The 13,634-nt window shown below is 37.3% G+C and overlaps 1 protein-coding gene and 1 long non-coding RNA gene across 5 annotated transcripts in view; one reads left to right on the top strand and one right to left on the bottom strand.

The window, feature by feature from the left end:
* The window catches only part of LOC101738626 (leucine-rich repeat-containing protein let-4), a 159,271-nt gene that overhangs the window by 121,938 nt on the left and 23,699 nt on the right, over positions 1–13,634 (top strand). Inside the window, exon 1 of one of the 4 annotated variants that reach the window (XM_038013237.2) lies at positions 10,851–11,250. The exons of 2 other annotated variants lie outside the window; for them this stretch is intronic. The gene's annotated coding sequence lies outside the window, so the exon portion shown is untranslated. Of the gene's footprint in view, positions 1–10,850; positions 11,255–13,634 lie in introns of those variants that run through there. One more of the 4 variants, XM_038013235.2, reaches the window with a different exon arrangement.
* LOC134199483 (uncharacterized) lies at positions 4,810–10,740 on the bottom strand. The gene is made up of 2 exons (XR_009973992.1): positions 9,300–10,740; positions 4,810–8,810 (listed from the first exon to the last, which is right to left on the bottom strand). It is a non-coding gene; the product is annotated as an uncharacterized LOC134199483 (long non-coding RNA).

Genomic DNA, 13,634 nt, shown 5'->3' with positions numbered 1-13,634 from the left:
TTTTTGCGAAACTTTCTTTTTAATTAAAACTAGCAAGTTCGACGTTATTAAAAATAGCGAATAATTTAAAAATTTCATTTATATCTAAAAAAGTTTTTTAATCATTTTCTTCGTAAATTAATAAACAATTTTACTGCATTGTATCTACAAGCATAATATGTAATTACCAAGGTAATAATAATATAACTAGAACTGTTTTGAAATAGTTTCCCAGTTTTAGATTAGACCCCTTTGTGTCGAACTAGGTAAAGGGTAGCCTCAGTTCAAATGTATACAGTAAAAGCCACTTTAGATATCATTTAGGTAATAAACAGTCAGGTAGTACCAAATGTATCACTTACAATTTGTTGTTGCATTTTCCTAAAAATCACACTTCACATTTCGATAACACATGTCCCTTTAAGGCCTATGGAAAACAGTAACCTATTCTTCTGTGGGCGAATGTGTGTGAATAACGTGTTTATAGTATATCGAAATCACAAATAGCCTGATTTTAAAGTAAATTATTCATAACATAGTAATTTACACGGCTACCCAAAAAAGAACTGTAATGATTTCAGGGTTCATGTATGTGAGTTTATTTATTCCTTTCATATACATTTTTAAATGCCTGAACATATTTGCATACGTAGGGTATCGGTAGAATCCTTATATCAGCTTAATTGATGGAACAGGCTAGCCTTGTATTTGTTTACTTAATACATATTTAAATTGTTATTTATCGGAACCAATTAGTGTCAAGTTATCGGAATCAATAAATATCATAACCTCAAGGCAACGATCCACATTCTGACACTAGGCCGAAGTATGAATTCTACTGACTTGAAACTATTTGAACTATGAACATATATTTAAATAATAACAAATGTATTTTTTTTAATTCCATATCTAAGGAATTTCTCAATTGTGTAGAAATGTAAATGAAGAAAGCCATTTTAAATAAAATACACGTATATTTTTAGACTGAAAACCTGTGAACAAGAAATTAATTTCCGCTTAATCTTTCGTCGAAAATTTCTTGAATCATTAATCAAATCTCGTTGTTAGCTTTGAAGGATATAAAACAAAATAACCCCCGGTGGGCCGTAGCTCCGTAGACGGTCTACGGCGTAGCACGTAATCGTCGGATCGATACCTCGTCGTGCTCCATCTCTAAAATTATCCGAAAGCGTCTGTAACTTAATGTCACAGCCATGATGCTTGCGCCTATATGGCAGCTTCAGTGTTGAAAACATTGCAAAACTGGTTTACTGAATATGTATTAAAATAACTTTGTTGTATTATTTTTTGCTTTAAAATCACTCATAGAACTTAATTTTTAATAGTATTCATTCTTCGCATAGTTTTTTTATTACCCTAGTAGGTAGAGTACCGTACGGCCCATCTGATGGTAAGTGGCTACTGTCGTCCATGGACTTCAGCAATGCCAGAGGCATAGCGAAGCCGCTGCCTACCGAAATAAAATTGAGCACCGGCTTGGGAATCGGCGAAGAATACCCAAGTAAACAGTTCTGACCCGGCAAGCTATTCCGGAAGTATGAAATATTTTCCTGCAAACAAAAACGAGTCAGTACTGCCATCACGCCTATTTTTTCCGCGAAAATATACTTAATAATAGAACTGAGACCTCGATCTCGACCTCGACTCAACTCGACAACAGTAGCATCCACATTGTAACATCTAAGTAAATTCCTATTGCACTAAATTTAATAACTAAATGTTGTAAGTTGCTTCGATATGAAATTGAACTTGAAGATCGAATCGACTTTGATGTCGTCGTAATGTAAATTCCCCTTTAGAGGGGAATTTACATTACGAAATTAGTGGCATGACATTAATTTCGTGACATTAGTTTTACCAACAGTTTCGCGTGTAATTTAATACTTTCGTAATGCATGCATTAATTTCATGCATGGAAATAAGTTTCGTGTCCTGCGCGATTTTTTGGTGAAATTAGTGGCATGCAACTAATTTCATAGTGTAGACGCGACGTGAAACTAATGTCGCGAAAGGGCCTGCGCTATGCGGACGTGTGTATTGTTAGTTCGGACGCGCTTCAAACGTTGAAAATGGCAAACTAACAATGGAGTACAGAAAAAAAAATGCAATTCATTAATGAATATCAGCGACAAGAGTGTCTTTGGGACCCGAAACACCTACAATATAAAAATAGGGACGCCCGAGATGCGGCCTACAAAATAATTATGGAAACCATGGAGATGCAATATGTCAATAAAGCATATATATAAGCATTTCTTTAGCTACTTTGAATATAGCAAAATATAGCTTTGATGCTGACGGCGCCATGGTTACTGCGATACTGTGGATTTCGCGACACTAATTTTTTAACGAAATTACTTTCGCATATATCGAAACTACTTTCGTGAAACTGAGCTCAACATGCATGTTACTAATTTCGTAATGTAAACTCCGCATAAGAGATAAGACGTCCGGTGCATTCGTGTTAGCGATGCACCTGTGTTCGAATCCCAGACGGGTACCAATTTTTCTAATGAATTACGTACTCAACAAATGTTCACGATTGACTATCACGGTGAGGGAATAACATCGTGTTATAAAAGTGAAACCCGCAAAATTATAATTTGCGTAATTACTGATGGTAGGACCTCTTGTGAGTCCGCGCGGGTAGGTACCACCGCCCTGCCTGTTTCTGCCGTAAAGCAGTAATGCGTTTCGGTTTAAAGGGTGGGGCAGCCGTTGTAACTATACTGAAATCTTAGAACTTATATCTCTAGGTGGGTGGCACATTTACGTTGTAGATGTCCATGGGCTACAGTAACCACTTAACACCAGGTTGGCTGTGAGCTCGTCCACCCAAATAAAGCAATAAAAATAAAATAAAAAAAAAAACCACTTTTGAGTCAAAGCCCACTATAATTATTTTCGAGACAGTCGTTCCCTTTAAATTAGTGTAACTATGATTGTAAATTATGATCGCGAAACACATTCGTAACGCAAATTAAAAAATTCAATAATACAGCAAAAAAGTACTTTTTACAAAAAAAAATCGAATCTAGAAAACCACGCGAAATTCACTAGATACTTCTGTTACTAATTTTACATAAATAAATAATAAATTAAAAAGCATTTTATTTCCTGCTAAAATACAAAGTAAATAGGTATTTAATAATTTTAGTTTTCTTCATTAATGTTTGACAGGAACCCATTAAACATGGTGAAGGCCTCCTCCAAGTCCTTCCATTTGGTTCTATTTTGGGCTACCCGTATCCATAGAGGGCCAGCAATAGCTTTTATATCGTCCTCCCATTTTGATATCGGGCGACCCTTTTTTCTTTTCCCTTGTAGCCCTTCCCATGCAGTTATTCTTGCAGTCCATCTGGTCCTTAAGTCTTGCTACATGACCAGCCTACTTCTTCTTCAAGTTTTTGACATACTCAAGAGCATCTATAGATTTTGTTTTTTCTCTAATTGTTGTGTGTCTGATTTTATGAATTTTTCTTATGTTCAGCAGACTTCGCTCCATTCCTCGTTGGCAGATTATTTATTAATTTTATATATATTAATTTTACATATAATATAATAATATAATATGTTCTGTTCAATAATAAAACAGCATCACTAAGCAATGTACCTAAAAAAGGGCGAATATTTTTTTTTCTAAATTAACCACCCCACCACCCATCTAAGCAATAAAAAAAATACGTCCGCTGCTGGACATAGGCCTCCTAGATGCATTCATTTATTTTGTATATAATGTACATAAAAATGTACATTAATGCACATTTTTGTGAGTCTTATACATAATGAAAATTGCTTTTACGGCTTAACCTCGCCTTATATTCTTAGTGATAGACATATTTATCGTTTCAATCAATTATGTTTAGATATATTTTATGAGAAATATTAAACATATAATGTATTTTTCGGTAATCATTATCATCAAGACAACTAACAAAATTGTTAATTGACTAACTAAGATAATTGTAATAATTACGTTGCACGAAACTTCTAGTCTTAACTATAAATTGTACATAATAATATATAAATTCCACTGATTATATATTTCGTATTCGCAATCATAATCTTTTCAACCAAACTTATATTACAACGCCGAAGGTCTTGTTGTCCGTTATTAATAAGGTAAATCTGTTATGTAAAACAAAATTTATCGTGTTTACTCGAGGTGGTCGATTGCATGCTTTATTTTGTTATTTTTTGTATTACATTACGTTTTTGGACTGAAAACTTTTTAAGTTAAGTTGTGATTTGAAACTTGATGAAACGTAAATGACTCGAAAAGCAATGCTTGTTTACTTATTTACTACACGAGTCTGCTGTTCTCCATGAGACAAAATAAATAAATAAAACATGTGTTTAATATAGACGGTAGAAGTGAAATCTTTAAAAGTACTCGTCTGAGGATTTTTTGGCGGGAACGAGAGGAGTGAAGTTGTGTGATTTGTTTTATTTTGTCTATTTAGTGTTTCTTTAGGTTTAAATGCGTAAGAAGAGTGGTTTTATTAACTGTTTAATATCTGTAAAAGTACTCAAATGTGAGAAAATCAAACAAAGCCGCTGAACGTAACTTCTCGGGATCCTCCAAAAAGACCACTGAAAAAGTCTCAGTAAATGACCACCATTTTACTGAGATTATATTTCATACCATATCATCTCATCTCATTTCATTTTACTTCATTTCATGCCATGTTTCATAATAATGAACTTCATTTCATTTCACTTTATATTATCATTTTTCATAAAAAAATATAAATATGTAAGCTTGAGGGTAGACATTATCTTGTTGAACACCAAGTAAAACGATGTCACTTTTTGATTCCTGATTTAATCAACAATATGTTATCTTAACAATTCACTTTAACACTTGTCCAACTTTAACCAGTACGTACAACAGTCACTGAATCACACAACGTAACAAGGATATAGTAAGTGCACCAGGCAAGCGCAGTCCAACGAATGTTCATTTCAAGGCACGTTCCGCCTTTTTATACTAGCCGGCGCAGCTGGCTTATGAGTCACTTCTGTTGCAGCTGTTGTTTACGAGTGGAACGACACGGCCGGCGCGCCTGGATTGTGTGAGTCACTCCTATTGCACGTGCTATATAACATAAATATCGTTAACGCCGTCACGGCCATACTGACGTGCGCTCGTCCTCGTGCGCGCATTCTTATGGTATGTCTGTGAACAACAAACGTGTTCGTTCATCCTGACATTAACGGATGCAACTTAAAACGTGGTCTATGATATTAACAATCTAGTACGGTTCGGTTCGCATAATTCTTCAGAAAATCCTATACTGGCTATAAATAACCTTCAGACTGCTTACATACCTGGGCCAGTTCATTTAAAACTCTTCAGGTATGTAAGTATGTCCCTTTTAACTTAGACCGGAATTGTTATCCCTTCAGTTTTTCGAACTGGACCGGATAATGCTAGACCGAATCGCAATCCCTGTAGCTAATTGTTGTGGCTAATCTGGATGAAAATCCCTATAGCCAAGCCATTGGACCGGACAGACCCTTCAATGACTTCACACTTTCTTTTTTTTTTTCCTCTCTTTTTTTTTTGCTAGTCCGGATTAACATCTCTCTAGCCACATACAATTCTTTTTAATCTGCGTGTACGGTAGCGTTTGTTAAAACATTTCTTAAACCAGAAAATTTATACGGAATTTCTTCAGAAATAGTGCGAGACCGACCATCGTTTTCTACATTTCCAACACCTGCACCTGAGGTGCCTGAGCTTACAGACATTGTATCACTACCCACAGACTATGTTTGCTGTATCGCTATTTGCGGACAAAAATGTCGCTTCTATTGTCAGTGATAGAGTCGTCACCATTAAGATCAGTTTCATGAACAAGATTAATTAACCCATCTGTGTACGCCGTCACGTCATCGTCACTATAATTTTTAGAAATTTCTAGTAGGCCTGACGGGCCTCGAGGTATTTCACGTAAGTTTTCATGGGGAAATTTGTACACTCTATTAGAACTATTTACATGTCTCAATTTATACCTATCGTTTTCCAAAACTGCAGTAATGTTGAAGGGACCTTTACATTTTCGGTCAACTTACGAAAACAAAATCCCCAGCGGCAAAGAGTTTGACTTTAGCTTTGCCTCGACTAAACCAAGCTTCTGTTTGTGCCCTTTTTTATGTTTTCGCCGGTCTTCGACCGTGCTAAATCAAGATCTAATCTAGAGGGATTATCACTCTGTTGAAACTTTAGATATTTCAAGTGAACTACCCTGAACGGCAAACGTCTATTCTATTGGAGTAAACCCTTTTACTCGACAACGTGCACTATTAAGGGCGAGTTGAATATCCCCTAAGTGCTCTTGCCATCATGATTGGTCTAAGTTACTTTCAGATCAAAGAGTGACTTGTTCATGAAACCGCTTACCATTGAATAAATTACTATGACTTTGTTTTATAAGACTACATTCTGACCCTGAATGGAACATAAACGGGAAGCCAAAACCACTTATCTGTAACACACTGAAGCTCTGGAACACACGTTGACGTCTCTGGTTGGACCTGCCACAGCACCTGGAGCAGTGTCGTTTTTCTTCTTGTAGCGCATGGAACACCCAGAAGCTACATGGCTCGCATCACCGCACACGTAACAGCCGACTTGCAGGCGAGAGCCGGGCGCCCACGGATGAGGAGGTTGTTCAGGTTTTGCATGCAGGCTGTATTTTTGTGAGGCAAGTAGTAGCTCGAGCCTTAAGCGAATGTGTGAGAGTCAAAATTAAATCGACACCATCCAATACTTCAACTACTTTAAACGGCCCTTTAAACTTCGTATCTAATTTCGTTTGATTATGCTCTTCGTATTAATGTGTGGACGAGCTCACAGCCCACCTTGTGTTAAGTGGTTACTGGAACCCATAGACATCCACAGCGTAAACGCACCACACACCTTGAGATAGAAGTTCTAAGGTCTCAGTATAGTTACAACCGCTGCCCCACCCTCCAAACCGAAATACACCACTGCTTCACGGCAGAAATAGGCAGGGTGATGGTACCCGTGCGGTCGATGGCACTATACGGAGCACCCGTCTGGTGCCACGTCCTTACCCACGAGAACGTCGCCGCGCTGCGACGCCGGCAGCGCGCGATCGCAGTTATTCAATGATACCTCACAGTCTCCTACGAGGCGGCGCACCCTAGCGCAAGTGCAGCCGGAGCGCGGGGGCTCCAATATCGGCAGTCCGTGCTGGAGGCGTGGTCTCGTCGTTTGGCGGACCCGTCGGCCGGCCTCCGTACCGTCGAGGCGATCTGCCCGGTTCTCGCGGACTGGGTGGGCCGCGACCGCGGAAGTCTCACCTCCGGCTACCTGTGCAGACTCACAAGACATTTTACCACCATGCAAACTTCTTACCGCAACAAATCTTACCAGCCACCACGCAAACTACAATTTTACGGGTTCCACCTCTCTTACACGATGTTACTCCCACACTGAGGAAGCCAACCGCGAACACTTGTCAAGCACGCACAAGCACGCACTTCACCGGAAAAACCTGCATCCGCCAGCCGGAACCCGAACATCGCCGCATCGCCAGACACGAACGCACCGGACGTCTAGGTCACGACGACTTCAGATGTGTCAATTTTTCTTCCCCACGGAAACTTGCTTGCTTTCTTGTTTGCTTGCTTGCTGGAGCCCGAAGTCATCGAACGTGTAGTGTTATTGGTATTGAATAGAGTAGATTCTAAAATTTCAGCGACAATTCACAGTCTCATGTCCTGGTTTACTGTACTAGTGCCATGTAACTCTAGCAGTAGTCATTGGCTTAAAAACGATTCGTGTCGGAACTACCCACTCGTCATGACAGATCCATTATTGCGATCGAAGTTTCACTTGAGATTTGCACTTGCCTTAATTTCTTGCAATAGCTTGTTACGTGTTGTATTTCCGTTAGTAAATGCCATGTGATGAAGTCGACAGTCAAACTGGGCAACATGAGCCAGAACGTAAGATGTGACGATTTCTTCGTGGCTCAGATCTTCCATCGAGGTAACAGAGACGTTATTACACGACTTACGTATGCTGCATTCACGCTCTTGTGGCGTACCACTACTAGTATTCTGATCTGCATCATGTTTTTTTTGCTGTACTTCGAACATGTTCAAACACGTCACGCCAGTGAGAGTAGAGTCCTGATCTCACTTCTGATGTAAGCTTGAGGGTAGACATTATCTTGTTGAACACCAAGTAAAACGATGTCACTTTTTGATTCCTGATTTAATCAACAATATGTTATCTTAACAATTCACTTTAACACTTGTCCAACTTTAACCAGTACGTACAACAGTCACTGAATCACACAACGTAACAAGGATATAGTAAGTGCACCAGGCAAGCGCAGTCCAACGAATGTTCATTTCAAGGCACGTTCCGCCTTTTTATACTAGCCGGCGCAGCTGGCTTATGAGTCACTTCTGTTGCAGCTGTTGTTTACGAGTGGAACGACACGGCCGGCGCGCCTGGATTGTGTGAGTCACTCCTATTGCACGTGCTATATAACATAAATATCGTTAACGCCGTCAAATATGTATTAAAATAAGACTTGACCTAAAGGTCTTACTTACCAGATCACAAAAACCCTTAAAATAAAGTACTCGTTTGATTGTTTCGCGGGCTAAATTCTATAAGTCTGCATGTTTATACCTTTTTAGTGTCGCTCTTTGGTTTCATCCGTCTTCAAATCACGTTATTAAAGTAGTTCACTTCAATATATTTCGCAGAGGCTATTAAAGCAGTTGACTTAACCGCAGTCACGATTAAGACATCAGGTAGGAATCTGTTACACATGAACAACATCGTTGGTAAATTTACATGATGAACAAAAAAATAAAACATGTTTTCTTTAGGTAATATTCTACTGCTATTATATTAGATAACAATTAAAAAAATGAAATAACAAATATTCATAAAAGACACTGATAGAGACTGAAAAAGAAGACTGAAAAAATAAGATAGTGCAAGTCAATATTTTTTCTGCGGCAAAACAGTCATGGCATTCCATCTAAAGGCTGTGATAGCCCTTAAAAAATACATGTGAAATTTTCACACAAATCTTTTTGTTTATTGCTTAGATGGGCGGACGAACTCACAGCCCACCTGGTGTTAAGTGGTTACTGGAGCCCATAGACATCTACAACGTAAATGCACCACTCACCTTAAGATATAAGTTCTAAGGTCTCAAGTATAGTTACAACGGCTGCCCCATCCTTCAAACCGAAACACTTTACTGCTTCACGGCAGAAATAAGCGGGACGGTGGTACTTACCCGCGCGGACTCACAAGAGGTCCTACCACCAGTAAGTCTTAAGACGCAGGCAGTATTCATGTTAAGATTGTATGCATATGATCTCCGATTACCGTTTGTTGCCTGTAATACATTTATGTATTAGCATCGATATAACTCTCAGGGTCACTGCCCTTACAAACAAAGCATTTTTTATTTTCGTTTCGTGCGGCTAGGTCCTTCAGGCACGTTTAAATCTCGTACTTACACTTCACGTTATGTTAATTTACTTTCGTAACAAACCTGCTCGATAGTGGACAACTTTGTATGCAAACTACCTGTTTGTGTTTTCGATAATATTTAACGCTACTGCTACATTATAAAATCGCGGCGCGATCTTATTTAGTTCCATAGATGTCTATACTCTCGAACCTGCGGGAGTTTTTAATAATAACAATACTAATATGAGTAGTGATGTGGTCGAGTTTTAACAGATTTGGAATCAGTAACAGCTTGTAACCAAATGTAAGAAGACATAGTAAAACCTGCGTATAATTTAATAGGAACTAATAGATGACCTGTATCGCTTAAATACGATAGAGATTATTTTATTTCAGATATCAATTTTGACGAGTACCATCTAGGAAATGAACTCTTCTCTTCATAGTGGTTCCATAAATCAATTTTTTTTTTCTTAAAACATTTTTTTCTTCTTATTCTGTGCGATAAACAGTGGCTTGGCTGCACTTCTGACATGCTGATGCCCATAAGTGACGGTGACCGTTCACCACCATCACCATCATATGTCTTCGAATACAATAAAACAAATTCCGGTTGTTACTTTAGGCATTTTTCATGTCACGGCCTTCACCTTATTTTTATTGTTGCGCCATTAAATTGAACTCAAAGAGAACTTCCTTGCTCTAATAAATCAAATGAAGACTCTACTTGTTAATACTAGTAATACAACTACGCACATATTATAGTATTTTGCAGAAAAAAACACATTTGATGTTGGTAACGACATTCAAATCACTTTGGGATCTCTGAGAAAATTCACAGAAAAACGTAATCTGCTGTCTTTGTTGATAAGGATTTGATTTTTATACACGACTAGTTGACCCGGCAGACTTCGTAGTGCCTCAATCGATAAATAAAAGACAAAAGGAATCCATCCGATGGGGGACACATCAAAGGACAAACAAAATTGTTATTTTTATTTAATTCTGAGCATTCCCGTATTTATCTACCTTTTAAACCTTCTCTGGACTTTCACAAATAATTCAAGACCAAAATTAGCCAAATCGGTCCAGCCGTTCTCGAGTCTTAGCGAGACTAACGAACAGCAATTCATTTTTATATATATATAGATATATATCACAATTTTTTGTACATTACACAATCGTAGATTCAAATATCCGTAGATCAGATTATTCGTACGTTTTACGTTATAAAGTCATTTGAGTTCACCGACCATGTTCTTTGAGTTATGCGCGTTTAGAGTTGTACACGTGAACCGGCCAACAAATCGCTGGAGCACTCCCTCGCACAATGACTCTTGAGCGGAGATAGCCCATCAAACTTTAATAGAATATGATCGAATCAAGGGGCCAGGACGGACGGATTTCGTTCTGCGCACAAGTTCTATATTTAAATGGAAACAATAATTTATATTCCCACAGTTATTTTAAGTGATCATTACCGTGCGTGAATTCGCTCGTGAAATATAATGGATGATTTCCTGGTGAAAATTTGTTTTAAGGGCAGTGTTACGTAACTGAACGCCCGTTTTCTTGTGTGAGTGAAGAAGTGGAGTATGTGAAGTGACGTAGTAAAATTCAAATAACACTGTCTAAAACTGACATTAAAACATTTACAAAATTTTGCTTAAAATAATTACCGTAAATGCTAGCAAATAAATTTATGCCCCACCATTGCGAATCAAAGAGAACCAGTCACAGAAATCCCTGTAACTCAATACTTCAACTAATAAGTAGGTATGCAAAATGATTTAAAAGTAATTTACCAAAAAAAAAATCTAAATTTAAATTTTGGAAAATTGTATGTATTTGTAGTTACTAATTGTTTAAAATAAATATGGCTTTGCAAAAAATATTTGGGTATATATATGGTCATATAAGTATTATGTATTTATGAGCTCTTTTCGTTAGTAAATATCTCATTAGTGTCTAATTGTATGTCCAATATCATTTAAATTATGTAGATAGATATGATTGAAAATGAATCAATAATGTCAAAGAATATCACACTCCATTCAAACGCAAAAATCAATCCTCTCTTACTAATAGGTTTCTTTCTTATTAAAAACCTTCCATGAACTCATATATACATATTTTATGTTGTGTTAATTTCAAACAAATATTTGATAAATAATAACCTCGCCAAAATGTTGAAACACGATACAAATTCAAGAAAGATTTACCTCGTAAATATTTATTGGCATTCACATTTGTACGACGTCATAAAAGCGCCACGTTATTGTTCACACGATGCATATATTCGTGTCAGGCCCCAGACCGCCACCCACGTACTCTTTATTTAAACTCGCGCCGATTCTGACATAATTTCAACGAAAATGTTCAATCGAAACCTTTTTGATTTGGACGATAAAGTAACAGGGTTCTTCTACAAAAAAAAAATTATGTACATCTCTTTCGTTCGCAATAAAAACGAGCAGGACAAACTGTAGGTGTTCGAAACGATTTAATTAATATGAATACAAAAAATGGTTTTCGTCTTTACTAACACAAAATAAAATATTGATCTAAATTCAATATTTTAGTTTCAAAGAAGACACTTAATGTACTTAAAAACGGAGACACTACTCGGAATTATAATCAAAATTTGTTAATAGTTTGATTTATTTTAAACAATTTCAACTTTCAAAGTTAATTTGCTTACTAGCTCTAAGCACTTCGGAAAGTTAAAGGCCACACTGGATATGCTCTTCAAATATTAATTACTCTCTTAAATTTAAATTCCCAATTGAGCAGTAGTTCCAAATGTTCAAGTGCTCTTCGAATTGAATCGGGTTTTCTCTCGATAACCGTAATATCAAATAAAGTGGTTAAAATTGTCGAACGTATCTGTAATGTACGCTATAAGCTAAACAACTAGTACAAATATATTGTTTCTATACTACGTAATACGTTTTTAATACCTGACATAGGCAAAGGAGATATAGTGATAGATATATACGATTTCTAATGAATAATAGTGATTCGTACATGCATTTTTTCATGCTTGGATGGGTGAACGAGCTTACGGCCCACCTGGTGCGAAGCGGCTACCGGAGCCCATAGACATCAAAAACGTAAATACCGCCACCTACCTTAAGATATAGTTCTAAGTCCTTAGTTTTTACAGTGAAATGACTGCTCCACCCTTCAAACCCAAAACGCATTACTACTTCACGGCAGAAATAGGCAGGGCGGTGGTACCTATCCGTGCGGACTCGCAAGACCTCCTACCACCAGTAAATTCCTTGATCCAGTCCCATTAAATAGCAAGGTATCTTAAAAACGTTTCCCAATAAATAGCTAAATTATTATTATTATAACTAGAACATAGTCATTAGACATTACGACAATCGAATCAGATAGTACTTTCGGTAATTAATTTAATTATCAATTCTCGTATTATTTTATATTTACAATAATTTCTTGAAACTTTATTACTCAAATTTGCAGGTAAAAATTTAGGCTCATCTTCTGGATGCACAGGGATTTCCCACTGAGTTTCTCACCGGACCTTCGAAGTGAGTCGTGATTCCGATAGGGACGTAGATTCTTGAAGCACTGCTCTTGCTAGGGCTAGTGTTAGTCAATTCTCTCAGGTTGAGCCCGTGAGCTCACCTAGCCGTCCACGCGTAACCGGAATAGCCCTTTAGATTATCAGCGAATAGGGAGGGAAAGAAATCATGGATATCACTAAGATCTACGACACTTTAGCATGTTTCAAATGTAATTGAAATTTAGCAACGAAATTGTATTTCAGAACTTTTTAAAACAAAGCTATTCAAAGCCAGCAAAGGTAATAAATTTAAAATACCTTTACCTTTTAATTCGTTAATGGCTCGGAATTGCGACAAGTAAGCAAAGCACGTAAGTGTTTGAATAAATAGAATTAAAGTCGCTCCGTACTTTGTACACACTGTCCTAAGTAAACGTTAGACGCGTCTTATTTACTCTGAACTTTCAAATAACCACAAAACCTCTCCGAACTAAAGTCTAATGTTGCCTATCTTTAGCCTCGAAACTATAAAATGTATATAATTTTTTATCCAAACCTATAAACTGTAACTATACTTGAGACCTTAGAACTTATATCTCAAGGTGGGTGGCGCATTTACGTCGT

Source organism: Bombyx mori, chromosome 10, assembly GCF_030269925.1.
Source record: "Bombyx mori chromosome 10, ASM3026992v2".
NCBI classification, from domain to species: Eukaryota; Metazoa; Arthropoda; class Insecta; order Lepidoptera; family Bombycidae; genus Bombyx; species Bombyx mori.
The sequence above is the reverse complement of the archived record's forward strand: the minus strand, read 5'-3'. Positions and strand labels throughout refer to the sequence as shown.